The sequence below is a fragment of the Protopterus annectens genome, chromosome 4.part1, assembly GCF_019279795.1.
Source record: "Protopterus annectens isolate FY-2018-M chromosome 4.part1, PAN1.0, whole genome shotgun sequence".
NCBI lineage: Eukaryota > Metazoa > Chordata > Ceratodontiformes > Protopteridae > Protopterus > Protopterus annectens.
The window spans coordinates 1,003,832,197-1,003,849,229 of record NC_056734.1 but is presented as its reverse complement, the minus strand read 5'-3'; the positions used below and the strand labels follow the sequence as shown (position 1 = coordinate 1,003,849,229).

The 17,033-nt window shown below is 44.6% G+C and overlaps 1 protein-coding gene across 1 annotated transcript in view; it reads right to left on the bottom strand.

Annotated features, from left to right (window-relative positions):
* DLG1 (discs large MAGUK scaffold protein 1) overlaps positions 1 to 17,033 on the bottom strand; it is a 3,205,960-nt gene that overhangs the window by 3,065,994 nt on the left and 122,933 nt on the right. The gene's annotated exons all lie outside the window — the stretch shown is intronic.

The following is a 17,033-nucleotide window of genomic DNA, read 5'->3' as shown; positions in this document are numbered from 1 at the left end:
CCAGGAAAAAGTATCAGTATGTTTCAAATTACTAATATAATCCCTCTGCCCAAAAAAGCCAACCCACCTGCCTAAATGACAAGCCGGTGGCCCTTACCATCAAATGTAATGAAGTCCTTCAAAAGGCTGGTTAAAAGACATTTGACTACAGTACTAGTGTGGAAGAGAGGTGAAGAAGAAAGTACAGGCAGGATGGACTGTGTGGAGAAGACTGTCATGAGTGATTTGTGACAGACTAGTACCAGTAAGAATGAAAGGGAAGGTCTACAAGAGGGTAGTGAGACCAGCTATGTTATATGGTTTGGAGACAGTGGCATTGACAAAAAGGCAGGAGTTAGAGCTGGATGTGGCAGAGTTAAAGATGTTAAGATTTGCACTGGGTGTGACGAGGGTGGACGGGATTAGGAATAAGTATATTAGAGGGTCAGCCCAGGATGGAAGGTTTGGAGACAAAGCCAGAGAGGCAAGATTACATTGGTTTGGACATGTGCTGAGGAGGGATGCTGAATATGTTGGGAAAAAGATGCTAAGGATGAGGCTACTAGGTAACAGGAAAATAGGACGGCCTAAGAAAATTTATCTGCTTTTACTGTATTTGTGTTTCTTCCTACTTTATTTTGCTTTTGCGTCATCTTAAAAGTACTCAATTGTATTTATTACTGCTTGGTGTAACTCATTCTAAGCCTTTTAGTTTAAGCACTTGGGCTTCAGACCAATTGTTTTACATTAAGAAGGTTTGTGGTCTGCACTGTAGTGGCAGAACAGGTAGCTTACATCCTTCTAAGTTGGGAACTGCTGATTGAGGGCTCAGTGTCTGTTATTCTAAAACTGTATTAATTCTGGTTAAGCACTTGGGCTTCAGGCCAGTTATTTTACATTAAAAGGTTTCGTGGTCTGCACTCTTGTGGGAGGAGAGGCTGGACTCTGCCCTTCTGAGCTGGGAATTTATGGTTAAAGGCTTATAGTGCCTGCATATTTGAACTGCTTCTTACTGAAATTGGTACACCTTGTTTGCTGTAGCATAGACTAGATCCAGGCCTGCTGAATCTAGATTTGTTTGTATGCTTGTCGTTTGTTTGCTTGTTATTTCCCTGAAACGCAATTCCACATAAAACGCGGCTTTTCAGCGCTTCTGTGGATCCCTAGTGATATCTGCATTGCTTACTGTACTTATTTCCTTGTTTCACTAGAAAGAAAGTTACTGTTTGTCGTTTTTGCATTTAAGTTACCTGTAACACATTGCATTTAAGCTACCTACTCAGGTCACTCCAAGGCAAGTACAAATATGACTCAGTCCTGAGTAGCATCTTACCCTCACCAAGAATGATGCCACAATATGAAGACAAGATGATCAATTTCAACAACTGGCTTAAGTATTGGTGTCATTCAAAGGGGATCCAATGCCTGTCAGCCTGGTATGACATGCTCGACAAGCCACGATGCTTCGCTAGGGACGGCTTGCACCTGTCACCCCTGGGCTTTCGGATATTGGCAAAGGCTCTTGCTACCCCCATAGTGCCTTTTTTAGGCAAGGCTCAAAAGACAAACCCACCTCCATAGGTATCACAAGGGATAAGAAACTAAGAGTAATGCTACTCAACGCCAGAAGTCTAAACCTCAAGATGCATGCACTCGAAACTCTCCTTAGCATGGAGAACATCGACATCTGTGCAGTAACAGAAACCTGGTTCAAGGCTCCCGAGAGCACCCCAGCACTACCAGGTTATACCTCATACCATGCTTTTCAGCCCCAAAACTTGGACCGAACCACAAAAGTCAAAGATACCCACACCTCCAGGTTGGTGGCACAGCACGAAGCATCAGAGACTATCCATGTGCAACTAACAGTGGGTAAAACTGCCTTCCAGTTTATAGCCTGCTACAGACCACCCTCCCAAACCCAAGAACCCCACTCGGCCTTCCTGAGAACACTAGAAAATATGAAGGTCTCTCCAAACACCATTATATTGGGCGACTTCAACTACCCAAACATAGACTGGGAGCATTTCTCTAGCTCCAACACCCTAGCCCAAAAGATCCTAGAATTTATAAACTCAAATGCTATGGAACAACTTGTTACCACTCCCACAAGAGGGGAAAACATACTGGACCTGATCACCAACATGAGGACTCTATGCTCCAGACCAAAGTGTATCCCTCACTGGTAAGATCAGAACATAAACTAATCTCACTGGATATTCACATCCCGACCCCACCCCCTGCCCAGAAAACCACAGTGAAAAACTTCTCTAAAGCAAATTTCACACTCCTCAAAACAGAGGTGGAATCCTTCAAAGCCCCCGGGTCTGTGGAAAATATGCCCCAGACTGCAGAATCCTTTATAAATGCATTCTATGAACACCTTCAGGAATGCATGGATCATGCAATCCCAAATAAAACCAAGACCCAATCCTCCAAAGGCAGACATCTTGTCTGGTGGACCCCAGCCATAAACAAACTATACAACAGAAGGAGGAAGCTACTACATGATAGAGCAAAATCCCAAAAAGGGAAGGCATCTCTGATCAGTATTAGCAAAAAACTACGGGCACTCATAAAATCGTCTAAGGCCAGCTTTGAGAGAAAAACTGCACAGGCCACTAAGGATAATCACAAGGCTTTCTTTAGTTATGTTAGGAACCTGGGTGGGAATTCCCAGATATGCTCAGAATTAGTCCAAAATGACAAAAAATACACCGAACCCACAGACATTGCCAACATCCTAGCTGACAGGTTCAGAGCAAACTCCCCCCCCCACCAAAAGGGCAAATATCTATCCCAGCCGAGTGCTGCCCCTGACATCTCAGATGCTCAGGTAAGAGCCACCCTCTCCAAAGCAAAAAACACAGCATCAATGGGACCAGACGGTGTCCCAGGCTGCATCCTACATGAACTCCAAGAAGAGCTACACCAAAACATAAAACTACTGTTCAATCTCAGCCTTACTACAGGATATGTACCCAAAGAGTGGCGTACAGCAACAGTGGTCCCTCTCCACAAAGGTGGTGCCTCAACGGATCCTGGAAACTATCGCCCCATAAGCCTGACTAGCTTGGTCTGCAAAGCTATGGAAAGGATCATCATGGACCTCATAAATAAAGATATTGGGGACCTATAGACACTGGATCCTACCCAGTTCGGCTTTGTTGAGGGCAGATCCTGCCTCTTAAACTTGGTTGATTTCTTTGAAACAGTCACCAAGGCCACTGACGAGGGGAAGGTGGTCCACACAGCCTACCTGGACCTCGCAAAAGCCTTCGATACAATACCCCACTCGGGCATTATAGATAAGCTCACCAGCTTAAATATAAACCCCTATGTCACTAGATGGGTTGCAAACTGGCTCAAGGACAGAACCCACATGGTTAGAATTGCTGGAGCCATGTCAGACTCCAAACCAGTTACAAGTGGCATCCCACAAGGCTCAGTCCTGGGACCTCTCTTGTTCGGTATATATTTCTCGGAGGTACAGGCCAACACGGAAGGACTGTGGCTGACCAAGTTCGCAGATGACTCCAAACTGGGCCCCATAATAGACTCTCCAGCCGACACAAGCATCCTCCAAAAGGGCCTCATAGAAACAGACAACTGGTGCCAGAGCCATAGCCTCAAGCTAAACGCCAAAAAGTGTATAGTCATCCCCTTTGGCAAAAACAAAGTGCCCACAAATTACCACATAGGTGGCAATCCATTAAGTACAGGAGAAGTAATTAGGGACCTGGGGACCCAAGCTGATAGCAATCTCTCATTTGACAACCATGTGGCCAAAGTGGTTAGAAAAACATTTTATATAGCCCACCTAATCATGAAGGGATTCACATCTAGATCAGGGGAGGTCATCGTGCCTCTTTACTCATCCCTCATCAGGCACATAATTGAGTACAATGCCCCTTTTGGGATGTACCTTACCAGACACCTGCAGCAACTGGAAAGACCCCAAAAGTACCTCACCAAGAGGATCAAAGGGCTCAAACAGATGCCATATGCTGCCCGGTTAAAGAAACTCCAACTCTACTCAGTGGCATACCGCCTGCTCAGAGGCAACCTGTGCCGGACGTATAAAGCTATGTCCAACCCGGAATTAATGGACATGCTGCACCTCAGAAAATCCAAATCCCATCGAGCTACGCGCTCGAGACACTTGAACCTCAGCACTGAAATAAACAGGACATGCTGGAGGGACAGATTCATAACCCAGAGGCTCCCTACACTCTGGAATAAAATCCCAGTCCAGGTCATGCAGAGTCCCGCATAGACTCTCTTCAAGAGGAATCTTGATGAGTGGATGGGAGATCGTAGGTTTACCCTGGGTATAACTTCTGTGTCACTGTTAGACAGAGGCACAGTATACTAACCTCGAAAAAGGGCATAGCAAAATTAATTTAAAATGGGTGGTGAAAGCCAAACACACTCTGGCTAGGCTTATAAATGCCCTAGGGCAGATAGTCTAGTATGAACCTATGAACCTAAGATAAGGTTTATGGATGTGGTGAGAGGACATGCAGGTGTTTGGTGTGACAGCAAGATGCAGAGGACAAGAAAAAATGGAAACAGATGATCCGCTGTGGTGACCCCTAACGGGAACATCCGAAAGAAGATGACTACCCCAATCCTTTGACCCACTGCAGTTTGCCTACTGGGCAAACAGATCAACTGCTGATGCCATTTCGATGGCACCTCACCTCACAGAGGAGCATCTTGAAGAGAAGAACTATGCCAGGCTATTTATAGATTTCAGCTCAGCATTCGATATGGTTATTCTAATGCAACTTATAGAAAAGCTAATCAACCCTGGCATAAATAAAGAGCTGTGCAACTGGATCCTCGATTTCCTGATTGGAAGACCATAAAGGACCTGTGCTGGTAACAACACGTCAGACAGTATTACAATCAACACCGGAGTACTCCAGGGTTGTTTGCAGAGTCCTCTACTTTTCACAACCCTTATCCATGACTGCTTTGGGGAAAGCGAACAACCATATCATCAAATTCATACATTAGACTCTTAAGTGGTGATGATGAGAGTGGGTATAGGAATGAGGTCAACTCCCTGGCTGAATGGTGCAACTACAATTTGGACAAGAACATTAATAAAACAAAGAATCATTATTGACTTCAGAAAAAGCTATGCACCTGCCCTTCAAGATCAATGGTGAAGAAGTGAAGAGTCCAAACTACAAAAGTTCCTTGGGGGTAGATACATCAGGGGATCCTTCTTGGAGTACAAACACAGGCCAGGTAATTAAAAAAGCCCACCAACGACTACACTTCATAAGAAGGCTTAGATAAGCAAAGTTCTCTGAATGCTCTAAATACCTTCTACAGAGGAGCCAGCGAGAGCATGACCACCAGCAACTGCACTGTGTGGTTCAGTAACAGAACAATGGCCAAAAGGAAGAAGCTGCAAAGAATAATAAGAACAGCATAAAGGATTGTGGGCACTAGTCTTCCTACCTTACAGGAGCTCTTTGAAATGAGATGTAAAAAGAGGACCCGCAAAACACTGAGCGACACCCTCATCCAGCGTGTGGTTGGTTCACTAAACTTGCATCTGGTAGAAGGTTACGGAGTACCCACTGCAGAACCTCCAAATTCATGCATAGTTTTTATCCAACTGCAGTAAGACTCATTAATGCAGATGTAAACCTGGGTGTATCAAAACTATAACAGATTGTTACGGTCTCATTCTTTTCCTTTTTTTCATACAATAATTCTATGTATTATATATTAAAATTAAGATTCTCATTCAAGTGCAATTCCAATCACTTCCTTATGTGCAATATCACCCAATCTCACCTCTGTGTATAGTGTACTTTTCTTTTCATGTGTTAATCATCTAGTAGTCAATGTTGCTCAGTGTACAAGCATGTGCGTCTGCTACCTAGACATTTACTTTTGTACTAAAGTTAGTTTATTCTTTAATACCCATCATGTCTTGTCTTTTATGTGTGTTTTTTTTTTCCTGTAAAAGAGCTAACGCTCAATTTTGTTTCGGTTCAGAGGTAGGTACTAGGCTATCTTCCCGAGGGCATTTATAAGCCTAGCCAGAGAGTGTTGGCTTTCGCCGCCCCACTGATTAACTGATCCTCTGTCAAGCAGAGCCAATGAAGTGATCCCAGGGGTGCATTTTCTGCTACCCATCCACTCATCAAGGTTTCTCTTGAATAGTGTTAGTGAGGGGCTCTGCCTGATGTAATTTGGAATTTTGTTCCAAAGCATGGGGAGTCTCTGTGACAGGAATCTATCCCTCCAGCATGTTCTATTTATTGTTGTGGCGAGGTTTAGCTCACTAGAGCGCGTGGCTTGCAGTGACTTGGATTTCTTTAGGTGGAGCATGCCCATCAATTCTGAGTTGGACATGGCTTTGTAAGTCAGGCAGAGATCACCTCTGAGTAAGTGATATGCCACTGAGTACAGCCGGAGTTTTTTCAGTCGGGCTGCATAGGACATATGTTTGAGACCAGTAATCCTCGTGGTGAGGTAATTTTGTGGTCTTTCCAGCTGTTGGAAGTGTCTTGTGAGGTACATCCCAAATGGGGCATTGTACTCTATGATGGGTCTAATGAGTGACGAGTAGAGGGGCACTATAACCCTCTTTATTTCTAGATGCGAACCCTTTAGTAATTAGATGGGCCACATAGAAGGATTTCCTAACTACTTTGACAATATGATTGTCAAAGGAGAGATTACTATCTACCTGGGTCCCCAGATCTCTTATTACCTCTTCTGTATTAAGGGGGCCGCCACCTATGTGGTAATTCGTGGGTGTTTTGTTTTTCCCAAACGGGATGACTATGCATTTTTTGGCATTTAGCTTGAGGCCAGGACTTTGACACCAGGTGTCCGTCTGAGTAAGGCCCTTTTGGAGGATGTCCATGTCAGCCGGAGAGTCAATTATGGCTCCCAGTTTGCAGTCATCGGTGAACTTGGTTAGCCAAAGTCCTCCTGTGTTTGCCTGTACTTCTGAGAAGTATATGCAGAACAGAAGGGGTCCCAGGACCGAGCCTTGCGGGACACCACTTGTGACTGGTTTAGAGTCAGACCTGGAGCCCGCTATTCTTACCTTGTGAGTTCTGGTCTGTAAGCCAGTTGGCAAACCATCTCGTGACGTAGGAGTTTATGTTCAGGCTGGTGAGTTTTTCTGCAATACCCGAGTGGGGAATGGTGTCGAAAGCCTTGGTGAGGTCAAGGTAGGCTGTGTGAACCACCTTTCCCTTGTCTACGGCCTTGGTGACAGTCTCGAAGAAGTCAACCAGGTTTAGTAGGCATGATCTGCCCTTAAAGCCGAACTGGGACGGGTCAAGTGTTTGGAGGTTCCCACTGTCTTTGTTAATGAGTTCCATGATAATGCGCTCCATAGCCTTGCAGACCAAGCTAGTCAGGCTTATGGGGCAATAGTTACCAGTTCTCAAAGGAGAGACTACTGTCCACCTGGGTCCCAAGGTCTCTTACCACACATTCAGTGTTAAGTAGATTGCTGCCTATGTGGTAGTTCATGGGTGCAGAGTTTTTACCAAAGGGGATGACACTGCACTTTTTGGCATTGAGCTTGAGGCCATGGCTCTAACACCAGGCATCTGTCTCAGTGAGGCCCTTCTGTAGGATGTCCACATCATTTGGGGACTTGACTATGGCTCCTAGTTTGCAGTCATCTGCAAACTTCGTTAGTCAGAGGCCTTCTGTGTTAGCCTGTACTTCAGAGAAGTAGATAAACAGGAGAGGTCCCAGGACGGAACTCTGTGGTACTCCACTTGTCACTGCTTTGAGGTCAGATTTGGAGTCTGCAACTTTCACAGTGTGGGTTCTGTCAGTGAGCCAGTTGGCAACCCATCTTGTGATGCAGGGATTTATACCTAGTTTAGTGAGTTTAGCTATAATTCCAGAATGGGGGACAGTGTTGAAAGACTTGGTGAGGTCAAAATAGGCTGTGTGAACCACCTTACCCTCATCTATGGCTTTGGTGACTGCCTTAAAGAAGTCGATCAGGTTCAGGAGGCATGATCTGCCTTTCACAAACCCGAACTGGATGGGATCCAGAGTTTGGAGGTTACCAATGTCTTTGATAATGAGTTCCATGATGATACGTTTCATGGCCTTGCAGACCCGGCTCATCAGGCGAATAGGTTGATAGTTCCTGGGATCAGTGGTGGCTCCCCCTTAGTGGAGTGGGATAACTGTTGCTGTGCACCATTCAGTGGGCACAAAGCCTGATGCGAGGCTATTATTGAACATGGTGCTTAAGTGGGGAGCCAGTTCGTTCTGAAGTTCATGTAAAATGCAGCCTGGGTTGTTATCTGGTCCCATGGATGATGTATTTTTGGCTTTAGTGTGTGCAGCCTTTACCTGCGTAGTTGTGATTACAGGGACTCTGCATTCTTCCTGTACAGATATGGGTCCTTTAGGGGGTGGGGGGGGGGGGGGGTAAAGTTAGCACTGAACCTATCTGCCAGGATGTTGGCAATATCAGTTGGTTCTGTAATTTTTGTGCCGTTGTGCTGTAACTCGGAGCAGATCTACGTGTTGCCATCGAAATTCTTGACATAGCTATAGAATGCTTTGTGGTTGTCCTTAGAATTAGTGGCGATTTTGTTTTCTTAACTAGCTTTGGAGGATCTTATAAGGGATCTCAGCTTCTTACTGAGGCTGACCAAGGAGCTCCTCCACTCATGGGATTTTGCTCTTTTGCAACAGTTTCTTCCTTCTGTTGTACAGTTTGTTTACGGCAGGGGACCACCAGATTGGCTTCCTTTTTCTGGAGGATAGCGTCTTGGTTCTGTTTGGGATAGCATGATCCATGCACTCGTGTAAGTGCTTATAGAGTGCATTTGTGTAGGATTCAGCAGTCGTAGCTGTTTCGTCCATCTGCATGGGTATCATGAAGTTCACCACTTCTGTCTTAAGAAGAATGAAGTTGGCTTTGGAGAAATTTTTTACCGTGGTTTCCTTAATGGGGGGTGGGAGTGGGATGTGGATATCAAGGGTGATTAGCTTATGGTCGGATTAGACCAACGAGGAGTTGACTTCAGGTGTGGAACACCGGTCACTCATGTTGGAATGACTAGGTCTAGGATATTGTTGCCCCTGGTCGGGGTGTGGATAAGCTGATCCAGGGCATTGGAGTTTATGAATTCTAGAAAGCATTGAGCTAAGGAGTTGGTACACGAGTAGCTTTCCCAGTTAATGGTGGGGTAGTTGAAGTCGCCCATTATTAGGGCGTTAGGTTGAACCCAAATATTTTCCAGTACATCAAGAAAACAGGAGTGAGAATCCTGGGGCATGGTGGGGGATCTGTAACAAGCTACAATTTGGATTGCAGTTTTGCCCAGATTTAGTTGCACTTGGATAACCTCCATAGATACCAACAACTTCTCCAAATTTAAACAACTCAAGAAATCTCTAGTCACAAGAACGGCTTGCAATTGCTTCTCTCATGAGAACTTCACCTAAGGAAAAAAAAATCCATTACCTCCTTACCTCCTTTTACTAATTGCCAACTTCTCATAATAGCATTTACCTGTACACCACCAATTTAACTCATAACCCTGTCTATCCTCGTCTTTCCTAACTCCCTCACTCCTAACCCCTCCATTAATTCAGAGCAGGACCACTGGAAATATTACTCATCACTCTTCCTACCTCTCATGTCACCACCGATAAAAACCACTCAATACCACCCTCTATTAAGACACACTCCAAATATCCTTGTCAACCCTCTCCATCATACATAATCATCCACACCAATTTAAGGGACACCTAACACCTCCCTCCAAATCTCCCCCATTACAAAAAAAATCATTATCCTTCTATTCTCCAAAACCTACTATCCAAACAACATCAAAGCAAACACCTCAAAGCCCCATTACCCAGAAGCCCCAATTATTGCTATACTTCTACTCCAGGGAAACAATGAACCTAACCACAGACCCATATTAACAGATCCCTCCTCCACAGCTCATCACAAAGCAAACTCTCACATAGACTTCTAAATGCTCATCACAATCTCTACATCCTTGCAATAACAAAATTCTGATTCAAAGCCAATAACCCCAACCTTCAACACCTACTTATTTCCCCTACAATATCCTCCAAAATTCTAGACCGGGAAAACCAAAAGGAGTTACTCTCCACAAAAAACCTTATCCTCATCAGTATTACCCAAGCCAACACAGAATCCCACTGTAGCTCAAAGCTAGATTCTTTTAAAATTTTCATCCACAAATTAAAAAAAAAAAAATCTTCCTAGTTGCTACCCATCTCCCTCCCCATCCTCTCTACATAAAAAATCTTTATCATCTATTAAACATTAGCATTTATCCTCAATAAAAAGAGCACTGTCATTCTAGGTGACTTTGACCTAAAGATCTTAGGTCTGTGTTCTTCTGAGATCTCCCACATCATTGCTGACAACTGCCTTCTAGAACTAATCACACAACTCACAACACCTAATTTTAACTCAAACATTCCACCTCAACCTTCTCATCATTAAGCTACCCACTTCATTCTCCACCACCAGTGTTCTTTTCCATCCCTCAACAACCACTGCCAGACTTCTTTCTCTAACACACCAATACTCGCACCAATCCACAAATTTAAGTCAATCAGCAGAAAACACACACACATGTCATCATTTTCAGGAACACCATTCTATCAGGAGATGATCCCCAACACTGCAGCAACCTCACAACTACTAATCTTCAATTACAAGATTACTCCTTCTCAGAAATAAAAAAGACTAAGTCCCATAAATTTAAATGCACAACCTCAGAGTTCAAATATATATTAAAACTGAGGGAATGATGCCTGATATTAGCGAAAATCTGACCACTCTATCAACAACAAAACCCACTTTTAGAAGTAGGGGCACAGACTATAACATGTGCCTTAGCATGGCTAACCTTAATTTTAGGCTAGGTAATACATGGGGGTGCAGCTGCAGATTTGGGACAATTGTTCCTATTAGAAGGGGGTTAAGCTTCATTTTTTGAAGATCTACATAGGTTTGTGCAGTTATAAGTTAAGAGCTTATGGGGGTTTTCTTGGAGTGTGTTTGTTTTTTTTTTGTTTGAAGGTTTTCATTAAAACACAAACAGTGTTGACAAAGTAGTCATCACTTAAGACATAACAAAAAAAATATAACAGTAATGCTGCATGGAGCCACATATTGTGACAAACACTCTTCAGTACAAAGTAAACCAAACTGTAGTAGTGCAAGAAAATTTAATAAATCCAATAAAACACACTGATTCAATATGTACTTCTTCAGATGTACACAGTAATAACAGTTACAATTTAAATACAGGCAATTAGTGCTGCAGATCACGTGACTTTAAACACAGGATGATACATCTGAGGCACAAGATGAGGTTGTCTCATTTAGGGACACTCGATCAAAACCCTACCTGAATTCAGAAGTGGGCCCTGTCAACACAAGACTGGGAAAGTACAGTTTTGTACCTACCATAAATGTAGATGTTCGAGTGCTAATACAGCTGCAGTCATAACAGATGGGTTCTTCTGCCGTCAGGAGGGTCCTCGGTCGGCCGAATTCCAAAGTCTAGGTCCGGCGTCAGTTGTCGTAGCTTCTTCCCTGACGTCAGTGCGACAGGGGTATAAAAAAAAACAGCCAACACCATTTTCTTCAGTTTTTCTTGCCCCAGATGTCAGGTGCCCCCAGAAGGAAGGCAATACATAAATTTGTGTAATAAAGCAATGCCATATAATCAAAATACAGTAGTGCAAGCAAATACATCAAGAATTAATACCCCAATCAGGTTGCATGAGGAGATGTTAGCCAATAGGCCTGTCCTAAGAGGGGAAGGAGGGAGGGAAACCTGGACTGCAGCTGTATTAGCACTCGAACATCTACATTTATGGTAGGTACAAAACTGTACTATGTTCATCGTGCATACAGCTGCAGTCATAACAGATGGATAGAATCCCAAAGCCAAGAAAGGGGTGGTAGGCACTAGGTGGAACTAGGAGGCGCCAGAATGCCCTACAAGACTGCAGTGGCAAAGCCCGCTCTAGATTTGGAGTATAGTGGAAGGTGGTAGTGCTTGGAGAAGGTATGCACAGAACTCCAAGTGGCTGCTTCCAAAATATCTTTGGTAGGAACTCCTCTGAGAAAAGCTGCAGAGGTAGCCGTGGCCCTTGTGGAGTGAGATCTGATGCCTGTAGGTACAGTTTTGCCATGAAAAGAATAGCAAAAGCGTATGCAGTGGGCTATCCATTTTGAGATTGTCTGTTTGGAAATTGGCTTTCCTTGAGCTCCTATAGCATAGGACACAAAGAGCTGTTCTGATTTTCTGAAAGGCTTTGTTCTGTCCAAATAATAACGCAGTTGTCTGTGGATGTCCAAGGAATGTAGTAATCTCTCCCCTTTGTTTTGAGGATTAGGATAAAAGGTAGGTAAGTGTATAGCCTGATTCAAAGCTACCCTGGATACCACTTTTGGCATAAAGGACGGGTTGGTTCGTAAGGAAACTCTGTCCTGATGGAAGATGATAAAAGGCTGCACAGCCATGAGAGCTTGTAGTTGCGATACCCTATGAGCTGAGGTAATAGCCACAAGGAAAGCTGTTTTCCAGGACAAATATTGCAAATCTGATGAGGCAGCTGGCTCAAAAGGAGGCAAGGTCAGTTTTTCTAGAATGAAATTGAGGTCCCAAGCAGGTATTGGTTGTTTCCTTGGGGGTTTCAGATTCTTAGCCCCTCTGAGGAACTGTCTTAAGAGGGGGTGAGAGAATAAGGGTGGATCAGTGTTGTATTCTGCAGAAATGGCTGAGGCATGGATTTTGATGGAGGAGAATGAAAGTCCACTGCTTAGCAGCTCAGCTAGATACTGCAATATTTGAGGTAAGTTCAGTTTTCCAGGATCCTGGCCCTTTTTCTCATTCCAGACAAAACCGTTTCCATTTTGCTGAGTAAGCTTTTCTAGTAGACGGCCTTCTGGCCTCCAAAATGACATCCTGCACCTCCTTGGAGAGTAGGGTCTGTTGTGATGCTAAGGAATCTTCCATACGGCTAGATTGAGTGTTTTTAGCTGACTGAAGAGTTTTGAAGCTGTGCTGAGTCAGAAGAAGAGGCATTAGAGGCAGGGTCCATGGTGGGGAATGCGTCAGGCTCCTCGGGATTGGGTATCAGTGTTGTCTTGGCCAGTCTGGAGCAATGAGAATCATCTTTGGTCTGTCTGCTCTGGTTTTTAATAGAACTTTGGGCAGCAGAGGAAGAGGTGGAAAGGCATAAACTGTCATTGATGTCCAACTGAAAGAGAGAGCGTCCACTCTCCAGGCCTTTGGATGAAAAATCCTTGAGCAGAATTTTGTCAATTGGTGATTTTTGTGGGAGGCAAAGAGAGCTATGTCTGGCCTTCCCCATGCTTGAATTATCTCTGTAAAAACTTGAGGATGCAACTTCCATTCGTGTGGATCTGTCATATTTCTGCTTAGGTTGTCTGCCAGCGTGTTTTCCTTGCCTGGTAAGTACTGTGCTTGTAGTTCGATTTGTAAGTCCAGGGCCATGTTCCAAAGTGACATGGCCAGTCTGCATAGGGGGTAAGAATGGGTTCCTCCCTGTTTATGTACCACATTACTGTAGTGTTGTCCGTTCTTATCAATAGATGACCTGGTTGCAGAAGGTCTTTGAAAGCTATAATAGCATTTATTACTGCTAGCATCTCCTTTTGATTGATGTGAAAGTGCTTTTCTTTTTGGGACCATTTGCCCTGAATGCACCGAACTGTCATGTGCAGTCCGAGGCGTCTGTTGTGATGACTTGATTTGCTTGAGGCTTGTTGAATGGGAGACCTGTGTTTGTTTGGCATGCTTGAGCCCACCACAGAAATTCCTTTTGAAGACATGGAATTAGTGGTATTATTGTTTCCAAACTGTGGCTGTGTTGAGACCATAGGTTTTTCAGGTACCATTAAGTTTCCTCATATGCAGCTTTGCACATGGGATTAGTAAGATGCAAGATGCCATGAATCCCAGAGCCTGCAGGATTTTCCTTGCAGTCAGCCTGGTGCAATTTGCTAGCGTTCTGAAGTATTGAGTTAGTTGCCCCTGCTTCTCTGGCGTGAGGTAGGCCATATGGGTGTTTGTGTCCAAGTTGGCACCAAGGAAAGTTATTTTCCGTGAGGGTATTAGCCTTGATTTCTTTTTGTTGACTGTGTATCCCAGAGAATTCAACAACATTATTACATAAGCCAGATGTTTCAGAAGAATGTGCTTGCTGTCCGCTTGGATCAGACAGTCGTCCAAATAGGGGTATATTTGTATCCCTTGAAGTCTGCAGTAGGCAATTACGGATGCCAGGCATTTCGTGAATACTCTGGGTGCAGTAGATAAGCCAAAGGGCAATGCAGAGAATTGATAATGGGTTGAATCTGCAAGAAATCTGAGGTATCTTCTGCAATTTTGTCTGATTGGGACATGCAGGTATGCCTCCTTGAGGTCCAATGTTACCAGCCAAGACTCCTTGCCCAGCATGGGAAGAAGCTGCTGTACAGTGAGCATCTTGAACTTTGGTACGAGTAGAAATGTGTTTAGGATGGATAAGTCCAAAATAGGTCTCCAATCTTTTCCCTTCCTTGGTACCAGGAATAGTCTGGAATAAAAACCTTGAACTTGTTCGTGCGTAGGTACCTCTTGAATAGCTTTCATGTCTAATAGATCTGAAATTTGTCTTTGTGCCTCTGCCCTTTGATTGTGTGGCAGGTTTGGCATGCCTCTCATTTTTGGAAGGGTGTGAAAATGGAATCTGTAGCCTCTGTTTATAATGTCCAGGATCCATTTGTCTTTTGTGACAATATGCCAATTTTTTGAAAATAATGCCAGTTTTCCGCCTAAGGGTGCTGCCATTTGAGTCTTGCTTGGCATGCAAAGGGGAAGTCATTGGGCTTGCTTTCTGAATGGTTGCGAGTTATCCTCACCACCTCTTTGTGTAGGAGCTTGCCATTGTCTGCCTCTATACGATCCTTGGGATTGCCCTCTGCCCCTCGGACGCCTGTATCTACCTCTTTGGGGTCTGTCCGTGGCTGGAAAGGACCAATTTTTGGAAGGCCAATTTCTACTGAAACATGGGGGTTGTACCTGTAGAAAATCTTTCACTGTTTGCATTGATTTAGCCTTTTCCTCCATTTTCCTTAACACCTCCTCAGCATTAGCACCAAATAATACATCCTTTTGTAAAGGGGCATCTAGTAATTTAGCTTTGACATGATCTGGTAAGGTTTGTTCCTTGAGCCAGGCATGTCTACGTATGACTGATCCTGTAACAGCAGCTCTACATGAGGCTTCTAAAGCATCAAAACCACATTGTAAGGTATGTTTACCCACTTGTTCTGCACTGTGCATCAAATCCTGCAACTCCTTCAAGTCTGGTTGTTCAGGTTGTGACATTTTACTTCTCAATTGTGATAACAGAAACTGTTGGTACTTTAGCATATGGAACTGACAGTTTAATGCCCTCATGGTTAAGGTGGCCGAGGTATATACCTTTTTTCCCCACCTTTCTAAGGATCTGGAATCTCTCTCGGAAGGTAATGGATTTTTAGCAGTGGAGGCCTTAATTCCCTTGGGGGCCTGTGAGATGGTTTCTGGGTCAGCAGAATGGCTTTTGTATAGAAATTGGTGTGAGTCAGGGACCCTGTAGTACCTATCAGGCTTGACTGGGGCTGGAGGTAGAGAATCCGGGTTAAGGCAGGCCTCCATGTACACATCATCTAGGATGTCCAAGACAGGAGGTATAGCCAGAGGCCTGTGCTGAGGTAGCAAGAGAAATTCCCTGAGCCTTTTCTTGGAATCTGAATAATCTTGGCCTTCTCAGTGGAAGTGTTCCCTTAAGGTATGCAAAGTTTCCCCAAATGAGTAATCCTGGGGGGGGGTACAGAAGGAATGGACTCCTCTGCATCAGAGTCTTCAAAAGGGGAGTAAGAATGTTCCTGTTCACCAGAGTGCTCTGATATAATGGAGCCCTGATCAGAGGAGGGGGATTCTTCCTCCACTCTGGGCCTTTTGTCCAGGGGAGGTTGAGAACCCCTGATAAGAGTAATTAAATCCTCAGCCATTTTAAGCATCTGTTTTTTAGGCATGGGGCCTGGAGATGGGCCCTGTGTAGCTTGCCTCTTAGAATGCATGGCTGCTTTAGACTTAGTGAAGGCCTTGATGGAAAAAGAAGAGGAAGGTCTGAAGACACCTAGAGAGGAGGTAGACCTGTCCACAGTTTGAGATTCACCTCCAAGAGTGGCTTCGGTATCTGTAGTCGGGGTGTGGGCAGAGGAGCCTGCGACCTCGGGCACAGGAGACACCACCAAGGAAGTGTCGTCGGTAGTCAGGGGCTGCGTAGGCGCCTCGCTGAGAACCAGACCACGTGTAGTCGGCTTTGGCGTGGTGTCGGTAGAGGCCGCGGACCTCATGTGTCGGTCCTTATCTTTGCGCTTTTTAGACAAAACTGGAGTCGGAGTATCCGATGACATAATATAGTTAAATGTTTTGCCAAAATAATGCTGGGCGAACTCTGCCCGACGCTTAATGGTGCGCTTGTTGAATGTAGCACAAAAGCGACAGACCGAGATGTCGTGGTCTGGGCCTAAACAAGGAATACAGAGGGAATGGAAATCCTTATGCGGTATTTGCTTCCCACATGAAATACAATTATTAACTTTGTCTGACATCGGTCTGAGGCAAGAAAAGTTTCCCCAACGGGGTACTTAGCTATCAAGAAGACTTCGGTTGCAAAATTTTCGTAATTTCAGGAGCTGGCCGACCGTCACTTGCGAACTGCTTCTGCTTCGGGCACCGCGCGGCAAGAAAGACTAAAGAAAATGGCGTCGGCTGGTTCTTTTATACCCCTGTCGCACTGACGTCAGGGAAGAAGCGACGACAACCGACGCAGGACCTAGACTTTGGAATTCGGCCGACCGAGGACCCGCCTGACGGCAGGAGAACCCATCTGTTATGACTGCAGCTGTATGCACGATGAACATCTTATTAGGTAAGGCAAGAATGTGCCTCACCTTCTCCAATTATTCTTCT